Source organism: Pelodiscus sinensis, chromosome 27 (genome assembly GCF_052426305.1).
Source record: "Pelodiscus sinensis isolate ZL-2025 chromosome 27, ASM5242630v1, whole genome shotgun sequence".
In the NCBI taxonomy this organism is placed as follows: Eukaryota; Metazoa; Chordata; order Testudines; family Trionychidae; genus Pelodiscus; species Pelodiscus sinensis.
In genome coordinates this window covers 3237092-3249339 of record NC_143078.1, presented here as the reverse complement: position 1 = coordinate 3249339, position 12248 = coordinate 3237092, and the positions used below count along the sequence as shown (strand labels likewise).

At 44.6% G+C, this 12248-nt stretch overlaps 1 protein-coding gene and 1 long non-coding RNA gene across 2 annotated transcripts in view; one reads left to right on the top strand and one right to left on the bottom strand.

Moving 5' to 3' along the window:
* Window positions 1-12248, bottom strand: part of KCND3 (potassium voltage-gated channel subfamily D member 3) — a 250682-nt gene that overhangs the window by 172608 nt on the left and 65826 nt on the right. The window lies entirely within an intron of this gene.
* The window catches only part of LOC142820883 (uncharacterized), a 292695-nt gene continuing 282615 nt past the window's right edge, over window positions 2169-12248 (top strand). The window contains exon 1 of the long non-coding RNA XR_012897839.2: window positions 2169-2270. This is a non-coding gene — a long non-coding RNA (uncharacterized LOC142820883). The remainder of the gene's footprint in view (window positions 2271-12248) is intronic.

Genomic DNA, 12248 nt, shown 5'->3' with positions numbered 1-12248 from the left:
CCCTGGTCTACACTAGGACTTTATTTCAAAATAACGCCCCTTAGTTTGAATTTATAAGTGGAGCATCCATGCTACCAAGCCCATTATTTCGAAATAACAGGCCACGGAATTCGAAATCTGTTGTCCTGCTTTTCATGAAGAGCAACACTAATTCCAAAACAGTTATTTAGAAATAACAGGAGTGTAGATGCACCAGTGACGCTATTTCGAAATAACAACTCGCCAGAGTCATTCGAACTAATTACTCCCCAGTGTTTCCTGGGGCTCTAAGTCTGAGGTAGAGTGTCCACAGTAATGGAGCCTGCCTCTGACTAATTTTGAGGCTTCCCTGTAGTGTGGACATGCTAGTTCGATTTTGTTAAATTGGGAGTTATTAAGTTGAATTTACTAATTTCAAAATAGCTTCCTAGTGTAGATGTGGCCTTATGGTTCTTGATCCAGCAAAATTTAATCATAATAAAAATGGGACCTGAATTTTCTACAATTAGATACTGGCAAAAATAGACAGTAAACTCAGAAATTAACAACTGCAGGAGAACAGTGCGCATACCCAGAAAAGTAGGGTAAGATGATTCCTAAGCAATTATGCATTGCGTTCACACGCTGCAACTGCTAAAAGCATTTATCATAATTAATGTAACCATACTGATTATCAAAGACTGTTCAATGATTGATTTGTCACTTATAAAGCCAGACAGGAGATCAGAGTACAAATTACACAGCTTTACTGCAAGGTAACAATAGATGCTTTCAAGTGCATCAGTTCCTAAGAAGGATAAGTGGGACCTGTTCCATCCCTCCTTGCTCTCTGGGCTCCAATAGAACCATTTTTATTTTATGAAACAGAATGAGAGAAATGACAGACGATACCAGATCCGAATGAAAGAAAAATATACTGAAAGTAACTTTTCTCCCTTGCAAGAAACATCGCCCTCTTCTTTTGTCAAAGAAAAAAAAAAGACCCCAAATTACATTCTGCCACTAAAAGGCCTCTCAAAAAGATCTGGCAGCTGTGAATTCTCCAGACAGCTCCCTACAACCACCTTCCATTATTAACTTTTCTATTTTTAGGCGAATTTCCAGGTTTTCCCCCAAGTCAATTCCTTTCAGCTATTCAACATTTCTACCTTGTAACACACAACTATGGCTTTCTATTATGTTGCCATGGAAACACCTGCTGCTACCCTAGGAAATGTAGGGATGGAAGGAGATAGGGAGCAAGCAGAAAATGGGGAAATGGAATCAGAGACTGAAAAATTAACGCAACACCTCCCATGATTCCCATCTCATTTGCTAGGTACTCTGTAAAAATCCAAGTTGTCCAGGTTTTAGGACTATATTTTAAAAGTAGATTTCAGAAGTGTAAGAAAACGGAGACACTGCAAAGCACAGACTAAAGAGAAAGGGACATTAAAAAGCCCCAGGGGTTTGCTCTAAGTCCCTTTCCAAATGAATTCCCGTGCAGATTCAGTTCTCTTCCTCCTCAATCCGTGGTCCTCTTAGTGATTCCACATATCTTTCCAGGGTACAGTACCTATGATTATTTGCTATTACGTTGTCTTGGCAACACCGGCTTCCATCTAGGGAGAAGACAAGTAGGCAGCCAATCAATTTGCAGAGATTTCCTGTAATGATTCTTTGTTCTCAGGCAATTGCTAATTTTTTTGGGGGGGGGGAAGGGGAAGGGAGGGTAGAAGGGATTAATGCAAGGTACTCAGGTGGTTGTGTGATGGGCTATTCCTCTTCATCTCTCTGTGTATGTGCTCTATATTCTTATTTCAATGGAGAGATTACACAAACAACATTACATTTCAGATCCATGGCCTACTGAAATGCCTGGGAGTCCTTCTAATTCCTTCAGATTGTAACACAAGAGCACCAGCATCCATGGGTACACTGTGGAAAGTAAGAGCTGCAGTGGCTGTGATGAGTGATTTGGGTTTGTGCCACACTTCAGGTCATTTGCGGACAAGCACTCAGTGCCTGTCTTAAACAGAGAGTTTCAACTACATGCATGTAGTGGGTCTACCCGGACACTCACCTTGCAGAGTTAATGAAGCACAGGTGGGCCAATTAACCAGTTAGGCAGTTAATCAAGGAAGACCCACCTGTGTAGGAACAGGCCTGGCCTCTATAAAAGGTAGCTGTGTATGGTAAGGGGGATGTTGTTGACAGAAAGAAGTTACAAGGCAAAAGGCTGTCCTCACTTCTTGACTGGAAAGTGGTGGCCACACCAGGGAAGGGGAAGCCTACAACTCAGCTGTGGAGAGGTAGGACTGTATGGGCACTATGACTGTTAACTGTTCTGTCCCTGAGTTGGCACCCCTTGCAGGGGACAGGCCTGTGTTCCCTACCAGCTGCTGGGAGGTGGTGAGGCATATTAGAGTCACTTGCCAGAGAGTGGTTCTGGGAAGACTGAGTTCCTAAGAAAGTAGAGGACTTGAGTGGTCTAATGGGTGTGACAAGCTGCAAAGAGGAGAGGACAGACACAGGCTGTGGAGGCAAAGCAGGAGAAAATGCCTTTTTTGGGGGGAGTGCATGGTGGGTGACTTACTCCCCAGGAAGGCCAGCGGGGAACACCACCAGTGGCGAGTGACCACTGGGGCAGGGTGGCTATATCCAGGGCTGGCCTTACCATGAGGTGAACTAAGGCAGCAGCCTCATGTGCCAGACTGTGGGGGACACCACTAGGACCCAGAGTGTAGAAAATTGTCTGCTGCTGGTGCATCTGTATTCTCTCTTCTCTAGAATAGAACAGGAAGAGGGCAGAACTGAGACATTTCTAAGTTTTGGCCCAAGCAAGGGGCCATGGAGATGTCATTTGAGCTCCCTGCCTTAGGTGCCAAAATGTTGTGGGCCAGCCCTGGTTATATCAATCTCCAAGCAGAGATACCCAACCAGCCTCACTTAAGTCTATGTGGTGTGCCCAGCTCCCTTCTCTCTCCCCCCCAAAAAAAGTTTTTCTTGCTGGAACTGTGGGAGTATAACTGAGTGTGGAAGTCACTTTTGAGCGTTGGACTGACTTAAATTGACTAATATAATAGCAGAATATTTACAGCCACTGCAATGATTCCTCAAAGAGCTTCAATGGGGAGAAAAACCATTGGTTAGGAAGGCTGGTTTCCCAGCCACAGCCAGGCACCAGCTAAACAATTCATGATGCTTCCTTGCATTTTGTGTTGTCCTGCTTTGACCCTTCAAGCTGTGGTTTCCTCCTCACTAGGTTTGCATCTGTGTGCGTGTTGGGGGAGAAGAGGGGGTGTCTTCAGCTGCATGTTTGATTAGTCTATTTGCCTCTTATGCCTCCTGAAAATTTTCCTGTTAGCTGTGCTGTATTAAATGGGGAGGAGGGAGGCACAATTAAGAGTGTGGCTCACAAAATACATGAAGTGCCTTTTTAAATATGCAAAGTGCAAATGGATTTTGTGACTTGAGAATGTATCAGGATGTTTACAATGCCTCCTGGATGAAAGGAAAGTGTGCAGATTGCATTTAATGTTGATTTGAGGTTGCTTTTTTCCCCATAAGCACCAACTGTTAGCTTTGGGGCTTATGGAATGAGAAGGAGTTTTATTTTGTGTACCAGATAATAATGTGCTTTATTTTTGTTGTGGTTAGGATTGAAAGTAGTGGACAATATCATCTCATGAGGCTTGATTTACTATTTGCAAGACTTCCAGTGTAGGATTTGCTGATGATATCACAAAACAGCCTTTTTGTGACATTTTGGCACTTCTTTGTGATGACTCAGGTCAGACCAAGCAGTTTACAGCTGCACAAAATTATATAGCAAACCAATCCAAACAAGATGGAAGGATGGTATTGTAGCTATAGCAGGGGAACTGCATGTCAGGAAAAGCTAGATTCTTCTCCTGGCTTTGCCACGTGGTTCCTGTGTACTTTTATACAGACCATTTACTGTGCCTGAATATTACCCTTTCTCACAAAACAAGGACCAATGCCAGTCGATCCATCTTGCAGGAGGGATTGTGAGGCTAAACTTAATTCTAAAATTTTAAGATAAAAGGTTTGAGGTGAAATGCTCAGACCCAGAGTAAGTAGGGGAAAAGTGGTTGATCCCTTGGCAATAAACACAGGATCCAGTTGTATTAAACATGTCACTGATTAATTGATCACCAAGGCTAAATGTTCTCAGTATCTGGAAATGAATGAGCTAATGGGTGAAATTGCCTCTTGAAATGTGTAGTGGTACTGGAAACTCTCCCTCCATCTACTGGGAGGTTGCCTGTTCTTAGAGGCACAAAGACTTTTCTAATGGTTACATTCATGTTGAACAAAAGTCAGAGGTAAGATACACAATCTCTGTTCGCCCAGTCTTTCAGACAAGCAAGCCCACAGATGATGGGTGAGTTGGCATGTTGGGTCAGTTGGAGGTGTATCAGACATGTTTTTTTAAACACTGGTAATGTACTTATTTGGGAATTCCCTTTATCAAACTTCTATCCCCCCCGGCAGAACAATTTTACGTGACTCCAGTTTTGTTTTTCTTGCTGATAATCTGTAACACTGTCAAGACAGTGGGATTACTTTGAAAGAAAGAACTACCCATGGTAGGGGTTGCACCATCTGGCTCACAGGTTTAACACTCTCAAGCACCTTTGTTGGATTTAAACTTAAAACTTGATGTGATTAGGGTGGGAACCATGCCAAATCCACTGCCATTCAATCTACTTGGACTTGAAGTTTTATGAAACGTACTTGCTAAATTGCACCATCTTCCTGCCATATTAGCTCTCGGACACTGTAGTGAGGAAGGGATGGACTAATAGATACTGTTTAACTGCATAGCATGAGGTTGATCTAAATCTAGGGTTGTGCGGTGTGAATCAGTCTCAATACTTTATAATGAACATGATAAATGTGTGTGTGGGGGGGGACACCAGCTTCTTCCTATTCAATATTAAGCTGACTGATCCCTCTCTGTAGGGGTCCACTGTTTTAACCTTTGTTATGTCTTAAAAGAGAACTTCAAGAAATTTTCCTCTAGAAATTCAACCATCCTCTCCCCCAAACTCAGCTTGTAGCTGATAGGAGCAGCATCCTATCTCTCCTCTCATTGAAAGCACTGAAGCTGGTGCTAAAATTCTAAGGCTAACACAAAGTGATTAATCTCAAGGTTAGAAATCACTGCTGCACCGTAGAAACAAAGCCCAGTTATCTGTGCTTTGGAGAGGGAGCCGTGTTAGTCTGTCAGCGAAAACAAGTCCAGTGGCACTTCAAAGATTAACAAATATCAGTTATCCCTGGTTTTGATGACTGAGAGCCAGACTGACAGAGGCTGTTCTCTGCTCATTTGCTTTGCTTGAGACCCAACATGTGGACCTGTACTGATATGAGTAGCTGTGCTTCCTGGCCACTGACTTCTGGCTAAATTCTCTTTAAGCTCCCCCACTTACACTGCCAGGCTGCTTTAAAGAGATCACAGTATAATTGAGTAAGGATGTCTTTAAAAACAATCTGCATCTTAATACACATGTTCAGCCTTTGTAGAGGAACAGCCTCATCATAGGACTCCTGTTAAATGTTGTTTCTGCTTGTTCATTTCCACTCAGGACTGTAATACAACTGAATATCCCTTCCTTCCCCCAGAAATTCAGGACAAGCCCCACTATTTATTAAACATTAATTTTGGTATGACATGCATTTTGGCTTTACCAGCCCTGAGAAATGTGGACAAACTGTTTTCTGTCTTGATGGGGAAACTCTCCTGAAATGTAATAAGTAGAAACCCAACAGGTTTCTAGAGTTAGTAAGGTATTAAAAAAAAGGGGGGGGGGCAATTCTATGGTCCCTATTCAGCAAGTAATTAAGCAAATGGTAGGTCACTAGTCAGCAAAACATTTGTACGCTTGCACGTCTATGCTTCAACTTGAAACATATGTTTAAATACTTTGCTGTAGAAGAGTGGGCTTAACATGTTTAAATGCTTTGCTGAATTGGTCCCTGTCAGACTTTTTGAGCCAATTCAGCTAGATTTTGAAATATAACCAATTTCAAATTCTCTGACCATTTGGGACTTGAGGAGAATATATCTCTTTTCCTTCTTGCCAAAGCTGACACTGGAGGAAAACTTGTTTATCCAGCAATAAACACATCAGGTCTGGTTTTTGAGCACTCTAATGCTGCAAAGCACTTACAGAACCCACAATGCAAAACGCTAGTCTTTTGTATTCCAATGGCTTATTGTTTGCTGACTGGCAGAGAGCAGAGAAATTTAATTAGAGCCATGAGATCTTCATTATTCCTAGAGGACAAATTTCAGCATGGGGGGGTGCTCTGAAAGTAAATCCACGCTGAGACCAGATGACTAACAGAGCTCAGGGTATCTTCCTGCAGAGCTTCCAAATTCCATTTTAACATGAGTTATCCTACCATTAGATGGTGACCGACTTCCTGTTGCCTCTGTAATATGGGTAACTGTGCCTGGTTTCTAATCACCTTCCATCAAAGGTTCTGAGAGCACATTGGAAAGACTAATGGGTTTTAGCCACATGATAGCTAGCTACCTGGGAAGTTGGAGAGAAACTGACTTTCCCAAGGTCACACATCAAACTAGAAATGGACACCGGAGCCCTTAACATTGTCTGCACAAAGGTCCCTTTTCATCCCACTGATAGGGCAAAAAGGGCTGAAACTGGGTGTAAATTCCAGTTCCTGAGCACTGGAAAGGATTGGTCACATCCTTGGGTGGGAGGGTTGATCCATGCCCTCCCCTAAGCCTGCATTCACTGTACCCCAGTGGCAGCTACAAGTCTGCACAGAAGCTTTCAGGTTCGTCCTGCTGAAAGCTGCAGCTGCCAGGAATCCTAGACTGAGGGCCCTACCAAATTCACAGCCATGCAGAATGCATCACGGATAGTGAAATCTGGCCTTTTGGGTGGGCTTTTATCCTATATAGATGCATGGATGAGACCAAAATTGGGGGCCCTGACCCAAAAGGGACTGGCAGGGGGCTCCCAAGGTGATTTTTAGGAGGGTCACAGCATTTCACCCTTACTTCTGCACTGCCTTCAGAGCTGGGCATCTGGAGCAGGGGTTGTAATGTTGTCTGGGTGCCCAGCCCTAAAGGCAACAGAAGTAAGGGGGGGGCAATATATCCATGTCTTCGCTTCACTGCTGTGTTGAGCACTGGGTACCTGGGGAGTAACTGCTAACTAAGGTCTCTGCTCCGCAGGTAGCAGTGGAGGAAGAAGGGTGCAGTGATGCCCTACCACCCTTACTTCTGTGCTGCTGCAGGTGGGAACTCGGTTTTCAGAGCTGGCCTCCCAGCCAGCAGCCACTCCTGTCTGGCTGCTCAGCTCTGAAGTCACCAGCAGTAGTGCAGAAATAAGTATTGTAGGGTTGCAACCCCCTCTCACAATAACCTTGGGATACCCTCCCCCCCACACAGCTCCTTTTTGTGTCCCTACAATTACATCACCATGAAATACCAGATTTAAATATCTGAAATGATGGAGCGGACTACTTGAAAAAAAATCCTGTGACCTTGAAATTGACCAAAATGGATCATGACTTTGGTAGTGCCCTACCTAGAACTTCCCTGGAATGGCAGCTTTCCTTGACATCAGAAAGCAACTTTTTTGTCCTCTTGAGCTTAGTGCTGCTATTTCAGAGTCTAACAGTTATGCTTTTCAGCCTGCTCCTTTACTTCCTAGCCCCTTTTGCAATGGTTATGTTTGTATTTGGGGGAAGTCATGACTTAGACTTAGAGGCCTAGCTCTATGGTGTGCCATAGAGGAACTCAGTGAAATGCAGAATAAGCCAGAAGCTGCAAAAACTTTGGGCAGAGAATTTTAGAATAGCTTTGAATGCCATTGAGTCTGGCCAATGCTGGACATGGTGAATTGTCTATATTGCCTCATCTGGGAAAAGAATCTGAGGCCTCGAAGAGCGAGGCACTGGACACTGGAGGTGATGCAGACCATCTTCTATCCTATCAGTTTTTCAGAACTCTGCTTGGAAATCTGAGGCACTGTATGAATAGTCACAGAAATGGGGAGATGTCCTTAAAAATAGACAGCACAACTGAGCCCAAAATTCCTGTCAAACTGGAATTCACTTCCTGGGCAGTTTAATAACCTTTGAGGGTTTGTACACTTGTATTTCTTTGGATTCAGGAAAAAAATAACCCATTGCCAGAATCTGACCTTGCTGGGAAAAACATCCCTCTGGATAAATGCAGCTCTTCCAAAACTCACCCCCAAAGCAGCCTAGAAGTCCACATGGTCTAGTGGACAGGGACTGGTGCTGGCGCTTAGGACACTATGGCCTCTAATCCAGCTCCTTTGTATCTTGGGATCCCTGGCAGTGGCAAGTGATAACTTTCTTGTGTCAGACTGAGACCACTTGCTTCTGTCAGGAGGTTGGTTGGTTTGAGCCTCAGGTTTCAACTACCCTGTTCCTCTGGCTCCTATGCTGACTTACTGTGTAACCTCGTTCTTCTGCCTTGCCTTCTGTGGTATGTAACCTTCACTTCCCTAGCAAAGTGCTCAGAGTTGTATCAATGACCCACAGACTTATAAAAACCGGTGAGGGCTCAGTTGGGCCAAGTATGCCTTTAATCACCCCAACAGAGATGTCTGATCTGTCCTTCAAAATCTCCAATGAAGGGGATTCCACAACCTCCTTTGGAGCCCTTGTCCAGAGCTCAATTGCCCTTTGAGTTTGCTCATGCTAATACTGACCCTGGATCTTCCTTGCAGCAGATAAAGCCCATTACTCTGTCCTACCTTCAGTCACCATGAAGAATTGATCATGGTCCTCTTAACACAGCCCTTTCATGTGTTTGAAGGTTGTCATCAGGCCTTCTCCTGCTCTCAGAATTAAGCATACCCCCTTAGTCTTTTTTTCAGCTTGGATTTCTTAGGCCTGTCGACAGGGCGGGGCTAGGATGACAAAGGGGACAATTCAAACAGTGGGCCTCAGTGCAAAGGGGCCAGGAGCTCCCAGCTAGAACCCCGGGCCCCCTTGAGTTAGTGCTGGAGTGCCTCTCCATGAAGCTTTGAATGCTGGAGGGGAAGGGCTTTGGGACTGGTGGCTGCCCCGCTGAGCCACTTTTGCCCAAGACCCCACCTCTTTCAGGGCACAGAGCTGTCTCCCCTCCCCCAGGGCCGGTGTTGGCTGCCAGCCCTGCTGGTTTTTCTAAACACTTTCATTTCATTGCTTTCCTCTGAACACTGCACTGTGTGGGTTTTTTTTAATGGAATATATGGACAGTGTTAGTTTTCAGGCCAACTGTCCTTTTTAGCAGGAGAAAACGGGGCTTATAACTCAGCCTTTTCTCTTTTCTCTTTTCTGTCTCTTTTGTGTTCAAACAGCTGCCCAGTGAGGGCACAGGAATTATACAAGCCTCTGACTTTGCCTTCTCTAAAGGAGGTAAGGGGGGCTACCATCTAATGTTACTGAATGTAACCAATCAAGCAAAATTGATTGCTTTAAAGTATTCCCAACCCTCACGCTTGGCTGAATGGAAGACTTCAGACACAATAATTGAAGTAATTCAAGTCCTCAGTAAGAAACAACCTTAATGTCTCCTGCAGTGGATGTCTTTGTAATTATGAAGATGGAATTGGTTGCCTTGCTGCAAATGGACTATAATGAAAGGGGTGGCTGTATAGCTAAGTGAGTCAGGCACTGGCTTTTCACCCCCTGCAACATGATTTGGATCTGCTCCTGAATGGGAAATAGCAACTATTCAAGTTGGGCGCACAAGTTTTGTGCAAGGGTCTCTGTAGCCAGTGAGGATCCTGAAGAACCCGAGTCTTCCATTCTGCCTTGCAAGCCACAAGCATGATAGCAGCAACTGGGTCTGTAAGGGTTCTGGCCAAGAATCAGGGGCTCTTCCTCTGTCCAGTCTTAGTTTTTCCTCCTCTAATCCCTCCTGCTTTGCCTCCTTGCTCACCAGGTGCACTTCGTCCTTTGGGAACATTCCCTGGTAAGGGCAGGGAACAAGGCCATCGAGGTGTGAATTCTAGTCCACAAGGTGATGCAACCCTGCAATACCTCTTACACTGTCTATGGTGGCATCTGCTCAAGATATTGTAGCCTACATCATTTAGGAGTCATCTTAATTATAGCGTTCCTATTATAGAGGACTACGCTACCAGTCAGGCTAGCAGAGGGAAAGGATTAGTTCTACAAGACTGAACTCACCAACATGCGGTGGTGTGGTGAAATGGACGGCTGTTGCCATGGTTTGCTTGACTTGTGGATGAGTCAGGTTCTGCATACAGCCTTCCAAGGAGCATTAAGACAGTGAGTCAGTATTTAATGCTTCTCTTTAGGAGCCACAGAGAGGCAGTGGCCCAATGGAATTTTTAGCAAGTGTTGAGTTGCTGTGTTGCCCTTGTTCAGAGATTGAACACGGGCCTTAGTAACAAGTGGCTATCTGTGTTGTAGTAACCTACTGGCCTCCAATGGAGGCCAATCCCAACCCACTGTGTGGGTTTAAAAAAATTAACACCACAGCCCCAACCCAGAGATTCATTTGAAATAGACAAGAGGCGGCAGATGAGGGAAAGTGACCTGACACATCACACAGCTGGTCAGTGCCAGGCTAGCATTCGAACCCAGTCAGCATGGAACCAACTGAACGGGCTGCCTCTGGAATGGCTGCTATTGGCCACTGAGTAATCTCTAGCACTTCTTGGAACAGTACAGGTCCCAGAACCTTGGCCCAGTTTCCATATGAGTAATTCTGTTCTGTTCATATTTAGTGGTTCAAGTAGGTGCCATACTACACTTACTGTCCTACACTCCTGGGTACAGTTACATAACTGCTACATTGCGTTCCAGAGGCAGGTGGATTTCATCAGTGGACCCAGAATGGCAGAACATAAGTTTGTACTACGTGTATTGTGGCCCTATTTTGTACCTAAAACCTGAGAATGACCATGTGTGGAGCAGCTTAAGGAGTTGTCCTACTCTGTTGCACTTTTACATAGGTGTCATGTAATCTGAGAAGGGCCATGTATCAAACCTACAAGCACTGGGGTAGGGTGTAGAGCCGTCATCCGTCTCCTGTTCAGACCAGCTAGGGGAACAGACTCAGTGTGTGGGAATCAGAGGAGTAGCCGTGTTAGTTTGAATCTGCAGAAGTGGCAAGGAGTCCTGTGGCACCTTATAGACTAACTGAAGGGTTGGAGCATAAGCTTTCGTGGGCAAAGACCCACTACATGCATCTGACAAAGTAGGTCTTTGCCCACAAAAGCTTATGTTCCAACACTTCAGTTAGTCTATAAGGTGCCACAGAACTCCTTGCCACTTCTGCAGTGTTTGGGAAGATCAAGCTTCCTCCTCAAAGGCTGTAGCAGCAGCAGCATCCACTAGTATAATGGGAATCATCTGTCTTCCACTGGTTTGCTGGGGAGCATACATATCAGGTGACTTCACCTCCCCCCATTATTCCATTTGTCCTCAAACTTTGCAGAACAGGAAGCTTGAGGGGCTGCTACAGACACAAGCATGTCTGGGGAGCAGAGATGGTACTATCTACTGATGCAGGTATCTTCTCTCCACAGAGCTGAACAGTTATGCTTCGGGTGCTAAGTCGCCCCTGGCCCAGTGCTCCTGGCTATGACTTGGGCTGGGTGTAAGGTAAAGTACATGATAAACAATCAACTGGAGCAATTGGCAGCCTTGATTCCTACCAAAGCCAATAGGAATTGAGCCCTGGGCTTCAAGTTAAAACAAGATGAGATCTTGGTTTCATAATCACTAAGATACTAGCCTTGTAGTAACACTTTTCCATAAAAGAAATCTTTCCAAGCTACAGAAGAAATGCTGACTATGGAAATTACAGGAGGATATTCTCCAATGCCTGTTTGCCCTGTCTAAAATTGCCCTTGAGGCTGTTTTATGTCAATTCTTGTCCAGCTCCATCATGTTAGGATGTCAAAGTATAAAGAATCCCCACTTCCCCACCTCCCTTTGCATAAAGTGATCATTGTTAATTTAGTTCTGATAGGCCCATGATGGATGGTGGTAGATGGAAAGAATAAATGAGAAACCTAATCTGCTTGATATACAATTTAAGGGAGCAGTAGGGGATAAAGAGGCCGTGGAAATTCAAATCAGAGTTCATTTATGCAGCAGTTCCAGCATCGGTTTAGAATAACCCATTAAATATTGTCCTCTGCTAAATTTAGTAAATGCTCAGGTGTGTCTGATTTTGCTCTGCACAGAAATTTTTTAATACCGATCTAATCATATTGTGAGTTTGGGAAAGG